Source organism: Amblyraja radiata, chromosome 15 (assembly GCF_010909765.2).
Source record: "Amblyraja radiata isolate CabotCenter1 chromosome 15, sAmbRad1.1.pri, whole genome shotgun sequence".
NCBI lineage: Eukaryota > Metazoa > Chordata > Chondrichthyes > Rajiformes > Rajidae > Amblyraja > Amblyraja radiata.
In genome coordinates this window covers 35,107,712-35,133,416 of record NC_045970.1, presented here as the reverse complement: position 1 = coordinate 35,133,416, position 25,705 = coordinate 35,107,712, and the positions used below count along the sequence as shown (strand labels likewise).

At 46.2% G+C, this 25,705-nt stretch overlaps 1 long non-coding RNA gene across 1 annotated transcript; it reads left to right on the top strand.

Moving 5' to 3' along the window:
• Positions 1-626: 626 nt before the first annotated feature.
• On the top strand, positions 627-24,388 carry LOC116981623. Its single transcript, XR_004414261.1, has 3 exons — positions 627-714; positions 18,000-18,007; positions 24,378-24,388. It is a non-coding gene; the product is annotated as an uncharacterized LOC116981623 (long non-coding RNA).
• The last annotated feature ends 1,317 nt before the right edge of the window (positions 24,389-25,705 follow it).

Below are 25,705 nucleotides of genomic sequence, written 5' to 3'. Positions count from 1 at the left end.
CTGGGGATTTATCAGCCATCAGTCTATCCAACACCATTTCCTGCCTAATGCACAAATGTGGGAGAAAGAGAATCGTTGATATTTGATAAAAAGATGAAAACTAAGGTGACATTGTAGGTGGTTATGGTGATTAGTTTAGTTTAGCATCACTTAGTTTCTAGATGCAGCGTGGAAACAGACCCTCCAGCCACTGAGACCAGCGATCGCTACATACACTAGCACTATGCTAAACACTGGGGATAATTTACAATTTTACCGAAGCCAATTAACCCACAAACTTGTACCTCATTGAAATGTGGGAGGAAACCGGAGCACCTGGGGAAAACACATGCGGTCACCGGCAGAATGTACAAACTCCACACAGACAACACCCGTAGTCAGGATCGAACCCGGGGCTCTGGCGCTGTATGGCAGCAACTTTACTGCCACCCCTGGCGGTGAAGAAGTCTTTCAGCATGTTGGCCTTCATCAACCAGGGTATTGAGGAGAGACGTTGGAACACAATGTTATCGTTGTAGAAGACGTTGGTGAGGCCGCACTTGGAGTATTGTGTTCAGTTTTGCTCTCCCTGCTATAGGACAGATGCCATTAAGCTGCAAAGAGCGCAGGGAAGATTAACAAGGATGTTGCCAGGACACGAGGTCCTGAGGTATAGTGAGATATTGGGCAGGCTACGAGTTTGTTCCTTGGAGAGCAAGAGGCTGAGAGATGATTGTACATCTATCTATCTTTCTATTATAATGTAAAACTCTGATCTTGGTTGTGGATGTATTTATTTGTGTGTGTGTGTGTGTGTGTGTGTGTGTGTGTGTGTGTGTGTGTTTTCATATGTGATTCACATCTCCTCGAAAACCCGACGCGCTAATGGTGATATTTTTACATATTCCGGTTGAGATTTACCTCATGATCTCAAAAATCGCCTCATCTGAAAATTTGATACATTATTTCCCGAGTTTTTTACTAAAATTGTTAACCAATCTGAGATCTTTTTAAAATCTAATGTGCCGAAGCGAGCGGATGACGTCACAATGCCTCTGCTCCTCGCGGCCCGCTGCACAGTTTTCAACGCGCTGCCTGCTGGGCACTGTTTTCCGGGAGTGACGTCACCACCCTCCCTCTCCCGCACCCCTGCCCCCCTCCCCTCCGGTTCTTAAAAAGACGCAGAAAGAACGAGCAAGTGGGCTCTGTTCTGCAGATCCCGACGGCTTCCGAAGGCGCTTCCGAGACTTTCCAAGCGCTTCCGAGGTCGATGCCTGCTAGCCTCGGCTTGGCTTTCCCGAAATCCCCCGAGAGCTGCCGAGAGCTTTTTACTAGAGTCGAGCCCTGTACTAGAGCTCTCTCTCTCTCTCCCCGGCTCTATCCGCTTTTCACAGCAACCTCGCTCGCCCGGCTCCCCTCCTCCTCTCTCCCCCTCCACCTCTCACCCTCCTCTTCTCCCCCTCCCCCTCCTCTCTCCTCCCTCCCCCTCCCCCTCCTCTCTCCTCCCTCCCCCTCTCTCCCCCCCTCCTTTCTACCCCTCTACTCTCTCTCCCCGGCCTCTTCCCCCCCCCCTCCCCTCTAACCCCCTCTAGCCCCTATCCCCCCCCTCCTCTCCTCCCTTCCCTTCCCTTCCACCCCCCTCCCCCTCTCCCCTCCACCCCCCTCCCTTTCCCCCTCTCCCTCCCCTCCTCTCTAGTTTGTATGTTCTCCCTGTGATGTGCGTGAGTTTTCTCCGGGTGTTCCGGTTTCCTCCCACATTCCAAAGACTTGCAGGTTTGTAGGTTAATTGGCTTCTGTAAATTGTCCTTAGTGGGTAGGATAGAACCAATGTACAGGTGATCATCGGTTGGCGTGGACTCAGTGGACCGAATGGCCTGTTTGCACACTGTATCTCTAAACTAAACTAAACTAAAAGATCAACAAATACCCATTAAACAGGACATAGGAAAGATGGAGAGATGCAGATGCTGGAATCTGTAGCTAAACAGCTGGAGCTACACAAGAGAGAGGCAGTGATCAAAATTAACCAATTAACAGTATCAGATCCCAATCTGCCTCCATAGATGCTGCCTGACCAGCTGAGTTACTCCAGCATGTTGTGACTTTCTTCCTCCAGCATTTTGTTTATTGCAAGAAATATTGTTGATGCCGGGGACGCTAGTCTGTAATCACCTGCCGTTATTGCATCCGCAGCTCTTTTAATAAAATGTTAAATCTTCAGCAGGCATGAAAACCCTCCCCCAGCCTTCGACTATTTCCCGATAAGAAATCATGTGGAGCTGAATTTATCTCTGTTCAGGAGAGATGGAAATTACGTTTATATGGGTTGCATGAAGTCAGCTTGTGCCTGAATAAATCAGTAACATTGTTGCAAGCGAAATCAAGCAGAAATCTCACATAAAATAAATAAATCTTCCCAAAGCGTCACACAGATCTGTCTTAAAGCTACAGACCTATCTTGTTGATCAGTGAATTCCTTTACCAGGACAAGGTGCAAGTGAGCTCTGACCTTCCTCTCTAAGGTCAACATTGAGGTATGATTTTGGCACTAAAATTCTGGACTTCCAAGGTCTTTATTCTTTGATTATTTTCAGGAGATCAGTTCATAAATTCGTAAGTCCTAGGAGCTGAATTAGGCCATTCTGCCCATCGAGTCTACTCCACCATTTAGTCATGGCTGATCTATCTTTCCCCCTCAACCACATTCGCCAGCCTTCTTCCCATAACCTTTGACACCCTTACTAATCAAGGACCTGTCAAACTCCACTTTAAAAATACACAATGACTTGGCCTCCATGGACATCTGTGGCATATTTGAAGATCATCTTGTTAGCGACTGGGATTTCAAGATGGCGGAGGTGAGCGGGCTGGAGGCTCATATCCCATTGCTTCCTCTACCCACTCCGGGGGTACCGAGGTCGGCTGCGGGAGGCGCCCCGGGGCACGGGGGCTGAGCGGTGGCCGTGTGATGTGAGGGACGGCGCGTTGACGGGTCGAGGTGAAGATGGAGTGGAGTGGGCCGCTAGAGGCCATGCAGTGGCCTAGGGATCGATTGGATCGGGAGCCACTCCAAGATGTCGGATGCGCGGATCGAATGCGGCCTGCAGCGGCACGGAGCGGCAGAGCAGCGGAGAAGAACGCCAACATGACGATCCAACCATACAACTCTAACCCAGTGCCACCACCAGGACAACGGGCCTCTCACGTCAAGTTAAGATTCCACACTTTTAAAAATTTGAAACTTGAAGGATGGAAGGTGGCCCCAGAAATGTGGTGACTCTTGTGTACTGCCTCAGTGTAATCTATTACCTTGTACTCTTGTACATGCCGGTAAGTGTTATTGTGTAAACTTATGTCCCGTAAGATTGTTAGTGAACTGCATGCAATAACGGAGCTTCACTGTATCTAGGCACATGTGACAATAAAGTACCATTGGACAATGGAACGTGTACCTCTGACACTGAAGAATATTTCTGCTGCACATGAGAGGCTCCGTCCTTTCAATTATTTTGTTCCTATCCGTTAATCCTAAATTGCTTTTTGAGCTTGTTAAATGACTTGCATTTTTTCTCAGAGCATAGAAACATAGACATAGAAACATAGAAAATAGGTGCAGGAGTAGGCCATTCGGCCCTTCGAGCCTGCACCGCCATTCGATATGATCATGGCTGATCATCCAACTCAGTATCCCATCCCTGCCTTCTCTCCATACCCCCTGATCCCTTTAGCCACAAGGGCCACATCTAACTCCCTCTTAAATATAGCCAATGAACTGGCCTCAACTACCTTCTGTTGCAGAGAATTCCACAGATTCACCACTCTCTGTGTGAAAAATGATTTTCTCATCTCGGTCCTAAAAGATTTCCCTCTTATCCTTAAACTGTGACCCCTAGTTCTGGACTTCCCCAACATCGGGAATAATCTTCCTGCATCTAGCCTGTCCAGCCCCTTAAGAATTTTGTAAGTTTCTATAAGATCCCCCCTCAATCTTCTGAATTCCAGCGAGTACAAGCCGAGTCTATCCAGTCTTTCTTCATATGAAAGTCCTGCCATCCCAGGAATCAGTCTGGTGAACCTTCTCTGTACTCCCTCTATGGCAAGAATGTCTTTCCTCAGATTAGCATGCATGCATTCAGCGGGAAGTTCTCACCCAACACCCTCTTCCCCTCTGGTTCCGGGCACTGCTATTGCAGAAGTTGAAAATAAGTCTCTTTTTCATATACTATTCTATGTTCTTATTGATGATTCTGGGGATTATTCCACAGCACGGGAGATGGATTATTCAAGTTATGGGCCTTTCCCGACTACGTCTCACAAAAGGGAGTGGATGCGGATGGACAGTCGGAGCTTTCAAAAACCAAGAGGGATTTTTTTTTTCCCGAGGTAACATATAAAAGGGTTCTGGAGCTATGACAGGTAATGGAGATGCGATAGACACAAAAAGCTGGAGTAACTCAGCAGGTCAGGCAGCATCTCTGGTGAAAAGGAATAGGTGATGTTTTGGATCGAGACTCTTCAGACTGAGAGTCAGGGGAAAGGGAATCGAGAGATGTAGATGGTGATGTAGAGAGATCTAGAACAAATGAATGATAGATATGCAAAAAAAGTAGCGATCATCAAGGAAATGGTCCATGTTTAAGAAGGAACTGCAGATGCTGGAATATCGAAGGTAGACAAAAATGCTGGAGAAACTCAGCGGGTGAGGCAGCATCTATGGAGCAAAGGAAATAGACGACGTTTCGGGTCAAGACCCTTCTTCTAAAATGGTCCATTGTTAGTTGTGGGCGAGGTGTTAACGAGTTGTACAGACAATGAAACTCACCTGGACGGCAGTCAAACTAGTACAACAACTAGGGTGGGGAGGGACAGAGAGTGAGGGGGTGCAAGGGCTACTTGTACAATGACTAGAGACTATGGAGTTAAGACAGGTAATAAAGATGAGAACAAATTCCTTGGCCCATTGTCTCTGCGTGTTCGTGCCCCACCGAACTCATCTCCACATACCTTGACTACATCCTATCCCCCTTGGTCAAATCCCTCCCCACCTATGTTCTAGACACCTCAGACACTCTCCGCCGCCTCCACGCATTCCACTCTCTGGGCCCTCACCCCCTCATCTTCACCATGGATGTCCGGTCACTCTACACCTCCATCCCCCACCAGGATGGCCTCGGAGCCCTCCGGTTCTTCCTCGACCAGAGGAGCAACCTATACCCAGCCACTGACTGATTTACATCGGGGAGACCAAGCGTAGGTTGGGCGATCGTTTCGCCGAACACCTCCGCTCAGTCCGCAATAACCTACCTGAACTCCCGGTGGCTCAGCACTTCAACTCCCCCTCCCATTCCCAATCCGACCTCTCTGTCCTGGGTCTCCTCCATTGCCAGAGTGAGCAACAGCGGAAATTGGAGGAACAGCACCTCATATTCCGTCTGGGGACCTTGCGTCCGTATGGCATTAACATTGAATTCTCCCAATTTTGCTAGCCCTTGCTGTCTCCTCCCCTTCCTTAACCCTCTAGCTGTCTCCTCCCACCCTCCCATCCGCCCGCCCTCGGGCTCCTCCCCCTCCTCCCCTTTTCCTTCTTTCTCCCACCCCCCATCAGTCTGAAGAAGGGTTTTGGCCCGAAACGTCGCCTATTTCCTTCGCTCCATAGATGCTGCTGCACCTGCTGAGTTTCCCCATCAATTTTGTGTACCTTCATCCATGTACTTGTTCAAATATCTATTAAATATTGCTGTACCTACCTCAACCTCCTCCTCTGGTAGCTCATTTCATATACTCATGACCATCTGTGTGAAAAAGTTGTTCCTAAGGTTTCTATTTCATCTTTCTCCCCTCATCTTAAACCTATGTCCTCTGGTTCTCAATTCCCCTACCCTGGAAAAAAGACTCTGTGAATTCACCCTATCTCTTTCCTTCACTATTTATACTGTATATGATCAACCCTCAGCATCCTGAGCTGCAAGGGATAAAGTCACATGTTAGCCGGTGGTCGCTGGGAGTAGTCTCCTCAGTCGCACAAAAAGTCGTAGCGTCTTTCTGGTCGCCGCTAAATCTTTCGGCGACAGTGGGTTTGACGCCAATGAGCGTAGCTTGACTTCTCCTGTCGTAGGTGCTGTCGTAGGTTGTCGCCGGCATGACGTAGATTGTCACCAGATTTTCAGCGAGCTGCTACGGCTATGACAGTCGCCGGCAGTTGCCTAAAAAATCGGCAAGTGGGACAGGCCCATTAGATACAGCTCTTAGGGCTAATGGAATCAAGGGATATGGGGAGAAAGCAGAAATGGGGTACTGATTTTGGATGATCAGCCATGATTATATCGAATGGCTCGAAGGGCCAAATGGTCTACTCCTGCACCTATTTTCTATGTTTCTATGATTCTAACTTTTTAACTTACGAAGGCAGGAGAATGGGGTTGAGAGGGAAAGTTAAATCTTCCATTATTGAATGGTGGAGTAGATTTAATGGGCCAAATGGCCTTATTCTGCTCTTATAACTTGTAAACTTATGAATGGGTTAGAGGGGGAAAGATAGATCAGCCATGATTGAATGGCGGGATAGTCTTGATGGGCCAAATAGGTACATTTTGCTCCTATGACTTAAGAAATGAACATCCTTGTAAATCTTCTCGGCAACATTTGCTGGTAAATGGCATTTTTCCTACTAGACGGTGATCAAAACTGCAGTAATTGTCTAAGTGGACGTGGGAACAGTTAGGGATGTCCGTGTGGCCTGTTGCTCTTCCCTACCAGTGTTGGATTGATTGATTGATGGATCTTGGAACACATGTCCTGCATACTGAGAACAGGCTGTCCCTTATCTTCTGCCGAGAGCACGGGAGAGACCGAGACAGATTGTTTCATGGGAGCCAAGCATTTCTCAATTACACCTTGTATTGAATTTTTCTGAAAGATAACAGAATGAAACAAAAGTAATAGCATGTGGGTTTGCACATCTAAATCCGATACATGCTCCATAATGGGGAAATGAAGACGTGAAAAAAAAATGTTTTGGCACAAGTTGGAACCTTGCACCATGTGAAGCAGCACCCTGGCTGCTGGTGTTAATGGAAGATTTCACTCACTGCATCCAAAGTGTTATTCAGCAAAATTCCCGATCAACTATTATATATCGTTCTCTTTATCGCACATTGTCAAACTAATGCTCTCTGCATGAAATCACACAGGAACATTTGAAATAGGAGTGTGTTCTGTGATCCTCTCTTCTTACTGCTCTGTCCCAAAGACTTTGGATTCCTTTAATATCTGGAGGTCGATCTAACTGAATACAATCACTCACCAACTCTTCACTGTTCTCTTCAGTCGACAATTATATAAATTCACCGCCTCACAGAGTAAAGACATTTCTCCTAATTTCAGTCCCGAATATTTTTAATTATGGCACAGTAACGCAGCTGATATCTGGTAGCTACCTCACAACACGAGACACCTGGGTTCAATCCTGACCTCGGGTGCTGTCTCTGTGTGGAGTTTGCACGTTCTCCCTGTGACCGTGTGACAGTTTCATCCGGGTGCTAACGTTTCCTCCCACATCCCAAAGGCATGAAGGTTTGTAAGTTGTTGAAACAAGGAACTGCAGGTGCTGGTTTGTTACAAAAAGGACACAAACGTGCTGGAGTAACTCAGCTGGTCAGGCAGCATTCGTAGGTTCATAAGTCCTTGGAACAGAATTTGGCCCATCAAGTCTACTCCACCATTCAATCATGGCTGATCCATCTTTCCCTCTCCACCTCACTCTCCTGCCTTCTCCTCATAACATCTGACACCCGTACTAATCAAGAATCTGTCAATCTCCACCTTAAAAATATCTCATGGATAGGTGGCATTTCCGGTCAGCACCCTTCTTCAGACATTGTAAGTTAATTGGCCCTCTGCAAAATTGCCAATAATGTGTAGAGAGTGGATCCAAAAGTTGGAAAACATGGAACTAGGATGATGGATGATCAGTGTACACCTGGTTGGCTGAAGGGCCATGCTGTGTCACTAAACCAGATACACATTCTCCTTCCCTTTCATATCTCCTTAACATTGAAAGAGGCTCTGCACCCTGTTGAGTATATGTTGTCTCTCATACAACAATCCCATCCTCACGCTTATATCCCTCTAATGCTAATGCTCTCGTGCAACCCCTTCGTTCCCCTCCATAACCCACCAGCCTCCCACATCAGGGGTAATTAACAGTGGCCGATTAATCTAGCTACCTGTGCATCTTTGGGTTGTGGGAGGGAACAGGAGCACCCAGGGTAGGGTAAAGCCGCGCAGTCATAGAGAGACTGCGACACACCATTGATGGTACCACCGGTCGGAATTAAACGCAGGTGACGGTAACTGTGAGATGACTACATTACATTTCACCACCACTGAATAACACAACAATATAATCTACAATGTCAAGATTGTCAGCTGAAATTGAGCTAAATGACCCATGTTGAATGAACTGCTGCTGTCACTAATAACATAATTATATTTAATAGTCCTTGCTATTTTAAATATATTTTCTCTTGGTACATGAATTATTATTTGCACACCCGTGGTTCTCCATTCTCACAGGTTCCTGTGGTACATTATCCATGATGGAATTCAATGATAAAAGGAATCACAAGAGACTGCAGGTGCTTGTTACCTAAGCAATGAACAAAGTGCTGGAGGAACTCTGTGGGCCAGGCAGCATCTGTGAAGGAAACGAGACAGAGAATGTTTCCAGTTGGGACCATTCTTCATGCCCTAAGTAAGTCAAGTTGAGTTTATTGTCGTACGCACAAGTGTGCTGAGGTGCAGATACAATGAAAATCTTGCTTGCAGCAGCATCGCAGGCAAACACACGAATAAGAAGGTCCAGAGGAGGTTTGTGAGAATGATCCCGGGGGTGATTAGGTTAACGTATGATGAGCGTTTGAAGGCACTGGATGAGGTTTCATTGAAACATACCGAATAGTGAAAGGCCTGGATAGAGTGGATACACAGAGGATGTTTCCACTAGTGGGAGAGTCCAGGACCAGAGGCCACAGCCTCAGAATAAAAGGATGTACCTTTAGAAAGGGGATGAGGAGGAATTTCTTTAGTCAGAGAATGGTGAATCTTTGAAATTCATTGCCGCAGACGTCTGTGGAGGCCAAGTCAAAATGGCAGAGATTGAGAGATTCTTGATTAGTAAGGGTGTCAGTGGTCATGGGGAGAAGGCAGGAGAATGGGATTGAGAGGGAAAGATAGATCAGCCATGTTTGAATAACGGAGTAGACTCAATGTGCTGAATGGCCTAATTCCGCTCCTATGACATGAATTTATGGACATTATTTTGCAAAGAAAGCAGATGTTCAGGGAATTGCAGGGCACTGGCGAGTTTAATATTGAACAATATTTTCAACGATGAGTGTGAGCTTTGGCCCATAACCTGATGACCCTTACATGTAACTGCATGGGGTCAACGTTACTGTACTAACCCATTTTCAGGAAAACCTATTTCAGGTCAAGCCTCAAAGAGCCCAGTGTGTCTCTCATTCAGGCAATGTAATGCAAGGACAGTCAAACCAACTCCACACCTAAAGGGCAATAGGTGCTGGAGTATCTCAACGGGTCAGGCAGCATCTCTGGGTGGAGAGGAGACGTTTTGGGTCAGTATCCTTCTTCACACTGATTATGGGGGGAGTGGGGAGAAAGTTGGATGAGAGGAGAGGCAGGATAAAGCCTAGCCACAGGCAAGGGGAGGATGGTTGCAACAAAGGGCCGAGATTAAAGCAGGTGTGAGATGGACTGATTGAAGAGTTGGAAAATATGAAGCCAGAATATGAATGTAGGAGGAGGGGGAGGGGAGGGGGGAAATAGATGGGGCACCATGGGAGGGATGGGGGTGGGGAGAAAGGGAGGGGGGAGTGTGGGGTAGATCGAGGGGAGGGGGAAGGTTGAATTGGACCACACCTGAAACTTTCACTTCACATTCCTCTTCCCATGCAGCTAACCTAATTAGGTTTATGGTACACCTATCTCATTGTGTGGATTTATAGCGTTTAGCTGGCTGATAGGAAAGTATTGGGAAAGAGTAAATGATGGAAAGTGCAACTTGATGAATGGTAATGCATGTTAGGATGACTATTTATGAGTAATATCGCGGCACTGTCATTGAAGAGCTCTGTCTAGGCATCATTTTTTGTGGCATCATATTTTTGTGTGAGATTTGAGTTAGTAATAGCACGATCACAATGGAGAGCTGTGGATTTATTATGTTTTCAATAGTGTCTAGGCTTTCTTCCAGATTCCTTCAGATCTTTAGAATTTGGGCTTTAGAGATGCAGCGTGGAAACAGGCCTTTTGGCCCAACTTGCCCACACTGATCATCGATCACCATGTACACTTGTTCTATCCTGCACACTAGGGACAATTTACAGAAGACAATTAACCTACAACCTGCACGTCTTTGGAGTGTGGGATTAAACTGGAGCACTTGGAGAAAACCCACTGCCACTATCCTCTATGATGCTCTAAGATACAAAGAGCCCGACTTGCTCAGTGGCATTCATTGGAGTTCAACTCATATCTGGATGTCAATTCAGATTTTAGCTCGGGCATGTGTGGACAGGAATGGAATTAGCCACGAAGAAGGAACTGCAGATGCTGGAAAATCGAAGGTAGATTAAAGTGCCGGAGAAACTCAGCGGGTGCAGCAGCATCTATGGAGCGAAGGAAATAGGCAACATTTCGGGCCGAAACCCTTCTTCAGACCAAATAGGCAATGTGAAGAAGGGTTTTGGCCCGAAACGTTGCCTATTTCTACAGTCGATCACTATCTCCTATGTCTTGCCGACATTGAGAGAAAGGTTGTTATCTCGACACCATGTCATGAGGTTCTCAATCTCTTCCCTGTGCTCTGTCTCATCATCTCAGCAGCAGAGTTTGATCAGACTTGAGAACGGGATGTGGAGATATAGCTTCACCCACAACAGCAAAAATATTTTGGACATTCAATATAACTTGAATTAATGGGTTTCAAATGATAAGAGGGCTGTGTGATAAAGTGGACACAAGATAGTGGATCAGTCACAGGGCATCAAACAAGAACAGGCCCTTCGGCCCACAATGTCTGTGCCAAACATGATGCCAAGACCATCACTCATATACCTGCACATAACTAATCTCCCTCCATTCCTTACATGTCCATGTGTCTATTGAAACGTTTTTAAATGCCACTAATATATCTGCTTCAACCACCACCCCCGGCAGCACTCACCACCCTCTGTGTAAAAAACATGCCCTGCACATCTCATTTCAACTTTGTCTTTCAAACCTTAAAGCTATTCCCTCTACATTTTTCACTGGGAAAAAGATTCTAACGCTGTAACCTATCTATGCCTCTCATAATTTTATACCCTCATGACGTGTAGGATTTGTCTCGATAGCACACAAAACAACTCAATATACTGATACACGTGAGATACAGGCAACATGAATATAACGTGTGTTTTTCATCGATGGGCTCCTCACAGACTGCCCCTGGAAGTTGGCAATCAGTCACAAAAAGCCAATCCTTGAGGAACTGACAGCCTTAAAGCATCTCTTACTGTTCACAGCCAATATTATACACATTATAGTGTTTGCTACAGAAGCTGGTGGAAATATATTTACAAAACACTGGCTGTCAAATTCTCTTGAGATCTTTTCATCAGTACTGGCAGTATTTTTGTCAATCTTGCAGATTTGTCAAGTCTGATCACCCCTCATCCTGCTGTGCTCCAAGGAATAAAGTCCTTCCTGCTCCACCTCTCCCTATCACTCCCTATAACTCAGGCCCTAAATTGGGTTGGCTCAAGAACCAGTCCGTTGCTGGGGTGGTAGGGGTCCTTCATTATGTTGCTGGCTCTGGATCTGAATCTGCACCTCCTGGTGTATAGGTCCTGCAGGGGGGTGAGTGTAGTTCCTTCCCATAGTGCGTTCGGCCGAACGCACTACTCTCTGCAGAGCCTTCATGTCCTGGGCAGAGCTTTTCACAAACCAGATTGAGATGTTACCGGACAAGATGCTTTCTACAGCCCCAGAGTAGAAGCACTGAAGGATCCACAGAGAGACTCTGAATTTCCTCTGCTGCCTGAGGTGGTAAAGGCGCTGCCTTGCCTTACTCACCAGTGCGGCATTGTGTGTTGTCCATGTCAGATCCTCTGTGATGTGGACTCCTAGGTATTTGAAGCTGCTCACCCTATCCACAGTGGTCCCATTTATCTCCAGTGGCGTGTATGTCCTCGCATGTTGAGCCCTTCTAAAGTCCACAATCAGCTCCTTAGTTTTTGTCACATTCAAGAGGAGGCTGTTGTCCTGACACCAGAGTGCCAGATCAGCCACCTCCTCCCGGTTGGCCTTCTCATCGTTATCGGAGATCAGGCCCACCACCACAGTGTCATCAGCAAACATGATGATGGAGTTGGAGCTGAACCTGGCCACACAGTCATGTGTGTACAGGGAGTACAGTAGGGGGCTAAGGAGGCAACCCAGTGTAGATGGGGCATGTTGGTCGGTGTGGGCTACTTAGGCCAAAGGGCCTGTTTCCATGCTGTGTGACTCTATAACTCTCGGCCATTCAATCTATCTTTCCCTCTCAACCCCTTTCTCCCGCCTTCTCCCCATAACCGCTGACCCCGTACTAATTACAAACCCCCCGTTCTAATGTTTTGATGGTTGTTCTCCAACTATCAGAGGTCATCTTGTTGAACTGGAGTCAACACGGTAGCAAGGTCAGATAGAAAATCAGGCACAACGCTGGATCAAACCTAGAAATAGACTTCCTTCAGGTCTCAGCTCAGTCACAGTTGCTACAGATAATGGAACTGTACAAAATGGCTTTACAGCAGTTTGCACTCCAAAGTAATTCATTATCCATATAGTACTTAGGGGCACTTCCAAAATCAGTATGTTCCTTGGTAAATGAGGTTTGGGTTCAACCAACCTCACTCTCAGTTATTCATGAAGTAAAAAGCTTATGTTTTTTCTTCCTATGTGCTACACTTTACATTTTGCCATGTTAAGTTCTGTTCATCATTGTTCGAGTTAAATTTTTTATTCACCATGTGAGCGTAAAGGGAGTGGGAGATGCAATCGGTGAGTTCAAAGGGAATAGGGGATGGAATCGGTTATTCTTGGTGTGGACTATATATTGGTGAGACCAAGCACAGACCGGCTGCTCTTTTAGATGAACGTTTATGCTCAGTCTACCTTGGCCTGTACCATCATCGTTGCCAAATAGTCTACCTTGGCCTATACCATCTCCTGGTTGCCAAATATTTTAACTCCTCTTCCCATTCCTATACTGACCATACTGTCCTGGGCCTCCTCTACCGTCAGAGTGAGGAGACACATGAGTAGGGGAACAGCATCTCATATTTAGCTTGGGCAGCTTACACCCCAGGGGTATGAATATTAATTTCTCTAATTTCAAGTAACCCTTGCCTTCTCTCCCTCTCCATCCCTCCCTCACCTTGGTCGGCTTGCCAGCTTCACTGTTCATATATCTTCCTTATCACCGCTTCCACAGCCAACAATGGATCATTGTGGGCTCCACCTTTGCTTGGTCAACATTGCTGGCTCTGATTTGTTCTTTTCATACCTCTAGTTTCCCTCTCCCCTGACTCTGTCTGAAGAAGGGTCTCGACCCGAAACATCACCAATTCCTGTTCTCCAGAGATACTGCCAGACGCACTGAGTTACTTAAGCATTTTGTGGGAGATGGAATCCGATGGGTATAAAGACTTGAAGCCCAAGACAGAGATATAGACAGGAGGGATTTGAGGGATATAGGATCAGGCAGGCAAGTAGGACCAGCCCAATTACAATACCTGATCAGCGTGGGCAAGCTGGCAGAAGGGCTTATTTCTGTATTTAGTTTAATTTAGTTTAGTTTAGGTTAGTTTAGAGAAACGGTGTGGAAACAGGCCCTGTAGCCCACTGAATCAGCGCCGGCCATTGGCCACCCGTAGACTAGTTCTGTCCTACACCCTAGGAACAATTTACAGAAGCCAATTAACCCACAAACCTGTACGCTGCACGTCTTTGCAATGTGGGAGGAAACCTGAAGGAAACCCACATGGTCACAGGGAGAACAAATGAACAATGTACAGAGAGCACCCATGGTCAGGATCGAACCAGCGCTGCACCACAGTGCTACCTATGGTTTTCAAGCAGCTTGTGTATTCTAACCTCAGAATCTTACTTTTGTAATTCTGCATACTCTGCTCGTTCCATTGTAAGTAATCAGTTTGCATCAATATAACTCGTCTACATTTTAATGAACCTGTATCTCTTCCTTTTACCAAGCTTCCATTTAAAATATAAATCAGCTCGGTGAAGATAGGCGTTAAATGAATGAGTAACTCAGCGGGTCAGGCAGCATCTCTGGAGAAAAGGAATAGGTGGTTTTGGGCCGAGACCGTTCTTCAGACTGAGAGTCAGGGGAGAGGGAACTTGAGGTATGAAAAGGTACAAAGAACAAATGATTGAAAGGTGTGAAAAGAACAAATCAAAGCCAGCACCGATGATCCGAGGGTCTGAAGAAGGGTTTCGGCCCGAAACGTCGCCTATTTCCTTCGCTCCATAGATGCTGCTGCACCCGCTGAGTTTCCCCAGCAATTTTGTGTACCTACCGATGATCAATGGTCCATTGTTGGTTATGGAAAAGGTGATAATGAGGGGATACGAACAGTGAAACTAGTAGGATGACGAGTGGGGGAGGGACGGGGAGAGAGGGAAAGCTTAGTTAAGGGTTACTTGAATTTAGCAGTAACTCGTAAGCTGCCCAAGCAAAATATGAGTGGCTGTTCCTTTTTGTTATAGAAAGCACCTGTGCTCTGCACAGCAGCCGCTTTCAATGCATCAACGTCTTTCTTGTTGGGCAGGATGCCAAATGCAGTGTCGCAAGTCTGCCCCCACCACTGAACTGGACAAGATTAACATGACTTGCCTTGACTCATGGCATCGGGAGAGTTGACTCTGCAGTGCTGCCAAGCGGTGATGTAGTGAGCTAGTGGGATTTAGGCAGCCGGTTCACTCTAAAAGGAAAAAAAAGCTCCATGCCAACAAGAAAAGGAAAACAAAGACAAATAATTCCTCACAACTGACGTTGAATCAATGGATGGGCTTTATACGAGCCACTAGACTTATTGTGCTGGGAAATGGAGCATCGCAGCCCACGGGTGTTATGGGGAATGACTGGATTTTGGTGTTTATTCTTTTAGTTGACATTATGCTTGTACACTGTCAAACACAGTGCCAGAGTCACACGGTCATGCAGCATGGAGCTCCTCCACCTCTTTGCTTTTTGCTCGAGATTCCAGCATCTTCTTATTATTTAATATCTTTTTTAATGTGGAGATTGACAGTTCTTTCTTGATTAGTAAGGATATCAGGATTATGGGGAGAAGGCAGGATAATGGGGTTCAGAGAGAAAGAGATTTTTCATTAGTAAGGGTGTCAGGGGTTATAGGGAGGAGGCAGAAGAATGGGGTTGAGAGGGAAAAATAGATTAGCCATGATTGAATGCGGGAATAGACTTGATGGGCCGAATGGCCTAATTCTGCTGCTATAACATATGAAGTTATCTGTAGTTTCTTGTGTCTCCACCTTTTCCCAGGCTTCAATGGCCCTCTGCACAGTCACTGTGATTTCCAACGTAAGGGGTCAAGGACTGGATTCCCACTTTGTACCGATTTCCACGCCAACTGTTACTTTCTATTGCTGTCTCCACATACTCTCGCCTGCTCCTCCAATGTGCCATGACTAATCATGTGATTTACAGACTCGTCCTACCTCAACAAGACTTGACAAAGTCACACACCTCCCTTGACAACTCTGTCATGTTTGACGGTTCTGACTCGTCACCACCCCAACCCCGTCACCAGTGCACACAACACATCCCACTGGCTGCCTCCAGTTTTGTTTGTTTTCAACAAAGATGAAAATGGGCTTCAGTCCGTTCAAAGGAAGAATTGAGGGCATTTTCTTCTTTGGGAATAAATCACCGTTCCTTCATTGCCTCTGGTTTGTGACCCAGGAAATTATACTGGGCCATGGAAACACTCCCATTGAAAGATGCAGTCACTCCTGCAGCCCTTTCCATGGATGAGAGGTTAATGCCAGCCTTGCCAGCACTGCCCACATCTGGCTTGTGGGCAAACAGTAACCCGTCCAAAACACTCAGCTGGTCAGGGAGGAGGGAATGGATAGGCGGTGTTTCGAGTCAGTTTAAATGGTAACACTTTCAACAACACAGCCTGGTGTCAGTACCTAAGGAGTGAAGTCAAAAATAATGGTGAAATGTCAGATGGGCCACCATTCAGTTTAGTTTAGTTTAGTTTATAGATACAACATGGGAACAGGCCCTTTGGCCGCACCGACCAGCGATCCCCCCCGTACACTAACACTATGATACACACGAGGGACAATTTACAATCTTTAATGAAATGTCTAAGGAGTGTGGGAGGAAACCGGAGCACCCAGAGAAAACCCACATGGGTATGGTGAGAACATACAAACTCTGTCAGACAGCACCTGCCATCAGGATCGAACTCGGGTCTTTGGCACTGTAAGGCAGCGACTTTACCGATGCGTCACCATGCCGCATTAAAGGTTATCAGCTTGATTTCTCCAAGAGCACAAGACAACAGCATTATTTTCATGAGGTGCAAACATTGCTGAGAAGGCCAATAACTATAACTATTGCCCACTCCCAATTGCACCTGGTGAACTGCTCGAGCCGCTGTGATCAATGCAATGGAAGTATTCCTGATATATGTCACAGCCTTTGATAGAACGGAATGTCTGTCCAGGCCTGTTCTCGTGCAGATGAGATAAAACCCCTGCAGCGTGAATGGAGTCACGAAACAAGGCCAGATCACTAGATTCTCCAGCTGAAAGGAAACAAATAAACCAGTTAAGTTTTTAAAGCAAGTCAATCATTTCACAGTCATTGTACGGACGTTAGCTTTTAATTACACCAGCTACATTTGATTAAGCAAATTTGAGTTCCCCATAGTGTGATTTGAACTCTTGCTTTCAGCCCATTAATTCAGTCCTCTGGATTATTAGCTCAGTAAAGTAACCTCCACGATACCATCTCCCCAGGAGTGAACAGTTGAGAAAATGAAACCGAGCAGTGTGCAACATAAATAGTTGCCGCTCGCAATTCAACATCAAAGGTCGATTGATGGTACAAGGTACAAGATCACCTCAGCTTGCAATTCGGGGTTCCATGTGGAGATCAATTTGAACTAATGTCGATTTCAGTTATCTTGTAAATATCACCGACTGGCCATGAAGACTAAAATGAATCTGAGGAAAGGACCCATTGTATGTGAAAGATAAAATGTAATACTTGCAGCACTGGACTTGAAAAGGCTCCAACGTTCAAATGTTCATATATTTAATTCACTTGATATCCTACTCTCAATTATTTTAAACAGCTAACGTTAATGAGCTTATTGATGTTTAGTTTAGTTTAGTTTAGTTTAGTTTAGTTTAGTTTAGATATACAACATGGAAACAGGACCTTTGGCACATACCGACCAACAATCACCCGTAAACTAATTCTATTCTACATACTAGGGACAATTTACAGAAGCTAATAAACCCTCAAACCTACACGTCTTTAAAACGTGGGAGGAAACCGGAGCACCCAGAGAAAACCCAAGCGGTCAAAGGGAGAAGGTACAAACTCTGTACAGACAGCACCAGTGGTCAGGATCAAACCTGGGTCTCTGGTGCTGTAAGGCAACAACTCTACCGCTGCACCACTGTGCCATCCCAATGAATTGGAAAATGTGTAATAACATAAAAGACAACTGAAATGTCATGTTAAACCAAAAGTCACTGAGATATCTGGAACATTTCCCAGAGAGATGCTGCCTGGCCCACGGAGTTATTCCAATGCAAAATTCCAGCTTTTGCAGCTCCTTGCATCTCCATTTCTCAGCTCCAACTACCCTTACCCGTTCTGTCCTGACCTTGCTCTTGATATTTGTTCCTAGTATAGAATGTTGAACAGCACTGCATGGGAACCGGTACTTCAGCCCATAATGTCTGTGTGAACACGATGCCACGTTAAACTGATCTCCTCTGCCTGCACCGCTTCTGCATTATCCATATCTTTCCATTCCCTACATATCCATGTGCCTGTCTAAAACTCTGATGTGCTACTATGGCATCTGCCTCCATTAAAGAGCCTACCGATATTTCTCTTACTTTTGACAATGTCTTGGATTGGAGTGCTGGTGAGGAACTCCAAGCCATTGCTTCTTCCTTTACTCCACCGCCTCTAACACCGTTTAGTTTAGTTTAGAGATGCAGCGTGGAAAGGGGCCCTTTGGCCCAGATTCCACACCATCCATGAATCACCAGTTTACACTAGTTATCTCACTACAGTTGGCATCCATCCATCAGTGGGAGATGATGGTGCAGCTTTGATGTTGGCCTGATTGGAGAGAGAAATGTATCATTTATGGTAGCATTATCCCACTACAAACTAGTGGCTATTTACAGAGGCCAATTAGCCCACAAACCCACATGTCTTTGGGAAGTGGGAGGAAACCGGAGCACCCGGAGGAAACCCAGTCAGCCACAGGGAGAACGTGCAAACTCCACACACAGACAACGACCGAGGTCAGGATCGAATCCCGTCTCTGGCGCTGTGAGGCAGCATCTCTACCAGTGCGCCACTGTGCCACCATCTCATGGGTTCAAATTCCTGACCTCCCATCTACCTCATTGGAGACCTTCGAAGTATCTTTCATCGGACTTGACTGGACTTTATCTTGCACTAAACATGATACCCTTTATCCTGTATCTGTACACTGTGCACGGCTTGGTTGTAATCATGTATAGTCTTTTTGCTGACTGGTCAACACGCAACAGCCATGATCACATTGAATGGCGGTGCTGGCTCAAAGGGCCGAATGGCCTACTCCTGCACCTATTGGCTATTGTCTAACAAAAGGTTTTTCACTGTACTTCGGTGAACGTGACAATAACAAACTCAACTAAACTAAATTAATGTGGAGGGTAGCGTGGGCAGCAGAGTGGCGCAGTGGTAGAGCTGCTGCCTTACAGCGCCAGAGACCCGGGTTCGATCCTGACTACAGGTGCTGTCTGAATGGAATTTGTATGTTCTCTCTGTGACCACGTTGGCTTTCTCTGAGTGCTCTGGTTTCACCCCATACTCCAAAGATGTGCAGGTTTATAGGTTAATTGGCTTCTATAAATTCTCCCTAGTGGGTAGAATAGAACCAGTATACGGGGTGGTCGTTGGGCGGCGCGGACTCAGCGGGCCAAAGAGCCTGTTTCCATACTGTATCTCTAAGCTAAACTAAAAAGAAAACTAAGCATTAGACAAATAGTGCTCCCTTGATGTAGAACTGATGAACACCTTGAGTGTCTATTCCATACCACCATAAAACATCGTAAAGATGACAACAACTTGTAGCAAGTGTAATACCGTTGCTCATGCAGATTTTAATTATCTGGAGGAAATAACTATTCTTGTCTTGACATCCTATTCAGATGTTCATTCGTCTATGATGTGAGCTCTCAGATACTCCCAGTAAACCATGTACATGCTATTAAACTGTGCGCTGTCTCCTCCACAACCATGGAATAATTGAGCCTATACCTCAGTGCTGGTAGTTCAGATTTACCACTGCTTGGTTCAAACAGTTAATCTTCACAGATATCTAGTTTAGTTTAGTTCAGAGATACAGCATGGAAACAGGTCCGTCGGCCCACTGTCACTGACCAAAAATCACCCTCGCATTAAACGCACACACACGCACGCAAGCACGCGCGCACACACACACGCGCGCACACACACACGCGCGCACCCACACACACGCGCGCACACACACACACGCGCACACACACACACGCGCACACACACACACGCGCACACACACACACGCACACACACACACCCCCCCCCCCACTCATAAAACAAATCAAGGAACACTAAAACATACTTTTTAACACATACTAAAAATAACAGTCAAAGGGAGAATCTACACACTCCATACAGACAGCACCTGTAGTCAGGATCGAACCTGGGTCTCTGAAGCTGTGAGGCAGCAACTCTACTGATGCGCTACTGAGCCGCCCCCAAGTGAATGTCCTATTGTAAATGCGTGAAATTCTGGCAAATAGTATGAGAGATTTTTGAAGGAGACATTCTTTCCATGCAATTCATATTAGAATTTGGGATGGAAAATGATGGGGATGATTTATGATTACATGATTTATTAGAGACGCCTGCCTTATGTTGCCAGCATGATCCACAACTAATGATTACATTGTGCTGTGCTACTGTTGGTATTCTGCCAATGAAACCAAGCAATGAAGCAGGGTGGTGTGGGGGGGTGCAGTGATTAGAGCAGCAGACTCACAGCTCCAGGGACCAGGTTTTGATTCTGGTGCTGTCTGTGTGAAGCCTGCATGTTCTGTCATGAATACTGGGGTTTTCTTTTGGATATTCATTTAGTTTGCAGATGGAAACGAGCCCTTTGGGCCACCGAGCCCGCACCGACCAGCGGTCGTCCACACACTAGTTTTATCCTACACACTAGCGACTATTTACAAAAGCCAATTAACTTACATGTCAAGGGTTATGTGGAGAAGGCAGGAGGATGCACCACCGTGGCCGGCCACTAAGTTTCTAGCAGGTGTCCATGCTACAACATTTCTGCACTTCCAGCTCTCCTGCTAAGAGGCAAGTTTAAGACGGAGCATAAATATCCAACTCGTGTGGCAAAGGATGGTCTGCCTGATTTGGGTGGCACAGTGGTTCAGTGGTAGCGTTGTTACCCCACAGCGCCAGAGACCCGGGATTAATCCTAACCACTGGTGCTGCCTGTGTGGAGTTTACAAAGTACATTCTCTCTGTGGCCATGTGGGTTTTCTCCGGGTGTTCTTGGTTCCTCCCAAACTCCAAAGACGTATAGGTTTGTAGGTCAATAGGCACTGTAGGTGTTAGAGAATGTCCAGAGGAGGTTTACGAAAATGATCTCAGGAATGATTTGGTTAACATATGATGAGCGTTTGACGGCACTGGACCTGAACTTGCTGGAGTTTCAAAGGGAGAAGGGGACCTCATTGAAACTTGCTGAATAGCGAAAGGCCTGTATAGAGTGGATGTAGAGAGGATGTTTCCATTGGTGGGAGAGTCCAGGACCAGAGGCCGTAGCCTCAGAATAAAAGGACGTACCTTTAGAAAATAGATGAGGTGGAATTTCTTTAGACAGAAGGTGGTGAATCTATGGAATTCATTGCCATAGAAAGCTGTGGAGGACAAGTTATTGGATACTTATGGCAGAGATTGGTAGATTCTTAATGAGTAAGGGTGTCAGGGGTTATAGAGGGAAGGCAGGAGGATGGGGTTGAGAAGGAAAGATAGATCAGCAAAGATTGAATGGCAGAATAGACGATGGGAAAATAGCCTAATTCTACTCCTACATCCTATGAACATAATTAGTTTCTGTAAATTGTAATTTGTCTCTAGGGAGTTGAATAGTGTTAGTGTGCGGGGCGATCGCTGGTCAGTGGGCAGAAGGGCCTGTTTTCCTGCTGTATCTCTGAAGCATAAAGCTCTAAAGATAACCAAGGGTAAACGGAACAACCGTCAAAAATGAATCAATGCTTTCAGGTAAGAAGAGAAGAAATTGAAGGATTTATATCTGAAAGGGAGATAATGCACCTGGCTCTCACTCAATAATCCGTTGATCAACACTTTCATTTGAAAAGCAAATTGTTTCATGAAATAGCTCTTCTTGAATTTAAAATTGGGCCACAAATTGAAAGCGATAAGAGCATTAATTTACATCTTTTAATATAGATTATAATTGGTGCAATTTCCTCATGGAATAATTTACCGAATACATATATATATGCTGTCATAAGATACTTACAAAGGAATCAAACAGATACAATGGAATGGGCATCATGCCTATTAACCATCAGTTGCCAAATGGTAAATAACCTCGCGCTAGAAAAGAGAATATCTTGGAGCAATTGTGATATTGATCTGTTGATATGGATCCATAGAGGTTCGAAACTGTGCTTGTGAATCGCGACAGCTCTTTCCAGGCCTGCAAGGCTGTGCATGGAGAACAGGAAGGAGTAATTACCATATTTCCCGGCAATGAAGACGCACTCCCATTTTGAGTTGCTAAATTTTGAAAAAAGGCTGGCGGAACATAGAATTTCTCATGCTCAATAAATAACTAAATAAATAAATAAATAGATATAGTGATTTGTAAAAAGTAAATTCAATTTGCCCAAGGCTTCCAGATCTCCTCCATTCTGAATGACTGAATGAATGGGTGGGGGGTGAAGGGTGATGGTAGGTGGAGAGATGGTGGGAAAAATGGAGGTTGAATCAGTTGTGGTCTTGTTCAATGACAATACTGGTTCAAGGGACCAATTGGGGGGAGAGTTCGTTTCACAGCGTGTGGGGAGTCTGGCCCGGGTCAGCCCGGGGCAGGAGCGTTGAGAAGGAGGGGGTCGGGGAACAAGCTATCAACTCACTCACTCACTGCTGCCGCGGCACTCCGGGCGCGGAGCCACCGCATTGTGCCAAGGAGGGAAGTAGTTCGGGTGGCTGCGAGCGGCCGCCGGGACCGGATAGCGGAACCAGCCGCCACCTCAGCGCCTTCTGCCGGCCGGCTGACCTCTGGTAATGCTTTCCGTCTGAACACCTCTCTCCTGCTGCTCGCCGGCCTCGCTCATGTCAGCCGCTTCCCACAAATCCATAAATTCCGACTGCCGCTGGGAGCAGGACAGGGCCTCACTTGCTGTGCTGGATGACACTGCATGGCATTCACTGCCTGGTCCGTGTCTTTCAAGAGCAAAGATCATAGAGCGGAGCGGGTCAGCGGGCCTTGGATAACAGGACAGCGGGTGGTGGAGCTTACTCCTGTGTCAGCACGAGTAACCTCAATTGGTCCCTTGATTGCGCTGACACAGGAGTAAGCTTCACCCAGGGCCATCAGTTCTACTCCTCCTGGCCCCCGGGCAATGTTTGATTGTGATCATTTTGAGTGTGCCATTTTGATCTTGCATCGCTTTGCCCAGCATTAAAGGCCCCCGGGCAAAGCAGTGCACTGGGGCCCCTATACTTCCAGTTTCTTTAGGACGAATCAAATATGCAGTCATGCACTTGCGATGTTCTTCTCCGTTCTCATGGTCTACAATAACATTCTACAATACATAGATTAGCATGGGGCCCCTTATGCTCGTGGGGTCCTGGGCAACTGCCCAGCGTGCCCATGCGTTAAGACGACCCTGGCTCCACCACCCGCTGTCCTGTTATCCATTGCCCGCTGACCCGCTCCGTTCTATGACCTTTGCTCTTGAGCTGGTTCTCTCACTGTCCGTCCCGGCGGCTGCTCGCAGCCACCCGAGCTACTTCCCTCCCCAGCGACAGTCGGAATTTCAGGATTTGCGGAGGCGGCTGACATGAGCGAGGCCGACGAGCGGCAGGAGAGAGGTGTTCAGCATTACCAGAGGTGAGCGGGCCGGCAGAAGGCGCTGAGGTGGTGGCCGGTTCCGCTGTCCGATCCCGGCGGCCGCTCGCAGCCACCCGAGCTACCTCCCTCCCCGGCCACAATGCGGTGGCTCCGTGCCCGGAGCGCTGTGGCAGCGGTGCGTGAGTTGCTGGCATGATCCCCGACCCCCTCCTTCTCAATGCTCCTGCCCGTGCTGACCCGGGCCAGACTCCCCACACGCTGTGAAAGGAACTCTTCCCCCCCCCAGCGGTGCTGTCCTTTTACAGCCGCTTCCCATCAGCTGCCAGCAATGAGGGATAGACTTGGCTATCCCTCAGTACAGCAACATTGTTCTTGATGTTGCTCTACTGTGGGATAACTAAATCTATCTTTCTTGGCTAACAACCCAATTTTCGTGCCTTATTTTGGGGTAAAAAATGGTGTCTTCATAGCCGGGAAATACGGGTTGGATGGCTCTTTTGTTATTGGCAATGGTCACAAGGGACGGAAAAGCATCCTTCTGTTCCATACGTTTGAAGGATTTTAAGGAGGAAATGCCCGTCCAAAACTTTGCCTGTTCAATTCTATACTCACACAACTCAGGTTAAACAAATCAGTAAATACATCTAAAGAGTGAGATGAAGTAACAAATGGATACATTTTGGGCCTTAACTTAACAGTTAGGGCATAAACGGGTTAAATGGATACAAATTGTAAGTTAATTGGCCACTGTAAATTGTCCCTACTGTGTAAGGAATGGGAACAAAAGCGGGATAACATAGAACTGGTGTAAACTGGTGATCAATGGTTGGCCTGGACTCAGTGGGCCGAAGGGTCTGTATTCATGCTGTGTCCTTCAATCAGACAATTAAATAATAAAAGTGTATAAAAAGAACCGTTGAATTAAAATAAGCGATTATATGAATAGCAACCACAGCAACATTGCTGTGTGATCTGAGATGTAGCTGCCATTTTCTACAATACAAATTGAATTACTCACTCGCTATCCACTGAGCCCTTGTTGCCAATGTTGCTTTAAGAGCTCCCGGGGAAGTGGTGAGATGTCCTTTTGAGCTGAAGAATGAGATCATAGATGCATCAGCCATCTCTCCTCATTGTTTGGCACGCAGCAGGAAAGTCCATTATTGTTATTAATTGCTGTTCCTGCGGTTGCTACCCTCTACCATCTTCCATTGTTGTTTTGTTCAACCATCCCACCAACGTCTCCATCGATGTGATTCAACAATCAGCATTCAGTCAATTATGAAGCAGAAGTCTTGGATGTTGCTGGCTGAGAATAATAAATGTACTGGATAGAAAGAATGAATCGCTCTGAAATCAAATGTAGATTTCTGGGTTGTTCATTATTCAAATACTCCCTTCAACTTCCACAGGTGTGCAGGAGAGAGCATATTGACCAGTTGCATCACGGCCTGATTTCTGCAACTCGAAGGCCCAGGAACAAAGAAGATTGCAAAAAGTAGTGAATACTGCCCAGTCCATCACGGGTACTGACCTTCCCACCGTCAAAGTGATCTACAGGAGTCACTGCCTCAAAAAGGCAGCCAGCATCAGCAGAGGCCCACACCACCCTGGCCACACTCTCATTACACTCCTGCCATTGGGAAGAAGGTATAGGCACCTGAAAACAATAAAGTCCAGGTTCATGAGCAGCTTCTTCCCAACAGCCATCAGGTGCTAAACACTACAACCTCCAAATAATCTCCAAACTATATAGACTTGCAGACATTACTTATATATATATAAATCAAGTAATTCAACTCTTATGCTTCAGTAAGTTGACTGTGTGCTACCACTGCGAACACATTGTTTCCTTCTTGCTGGTTTGTAGAATGGCTCAAGTTAATAGGGATTTTGGAAAGATACCTGTTCGTCTCTTGTTCTATTGCAAAAAAAAGTGTGGTTATGTTCAGAATTAAAGGATGTTTTTTTAGGAAGGAGATGAGGAGAAATTTCTTTAGTCAGAGGTTGGTGAAGCTGTGGAATTCTTTGCCACAGAAGGCTGTGGAGGCCAAGTCAGTGGATATTTTTAAATTTAAATATCTTTATTTATATAGCACATTTTTAGTCAACTTGCATTGACCCCAAAGTGCTTCACATAATTACATCCACACACACAGGCAAAGGTGGGTGAAGTGTCTTGCCCAAGGACACACACAGGCAAAGGTGGGTGAAGTGTCTTGCCCAAG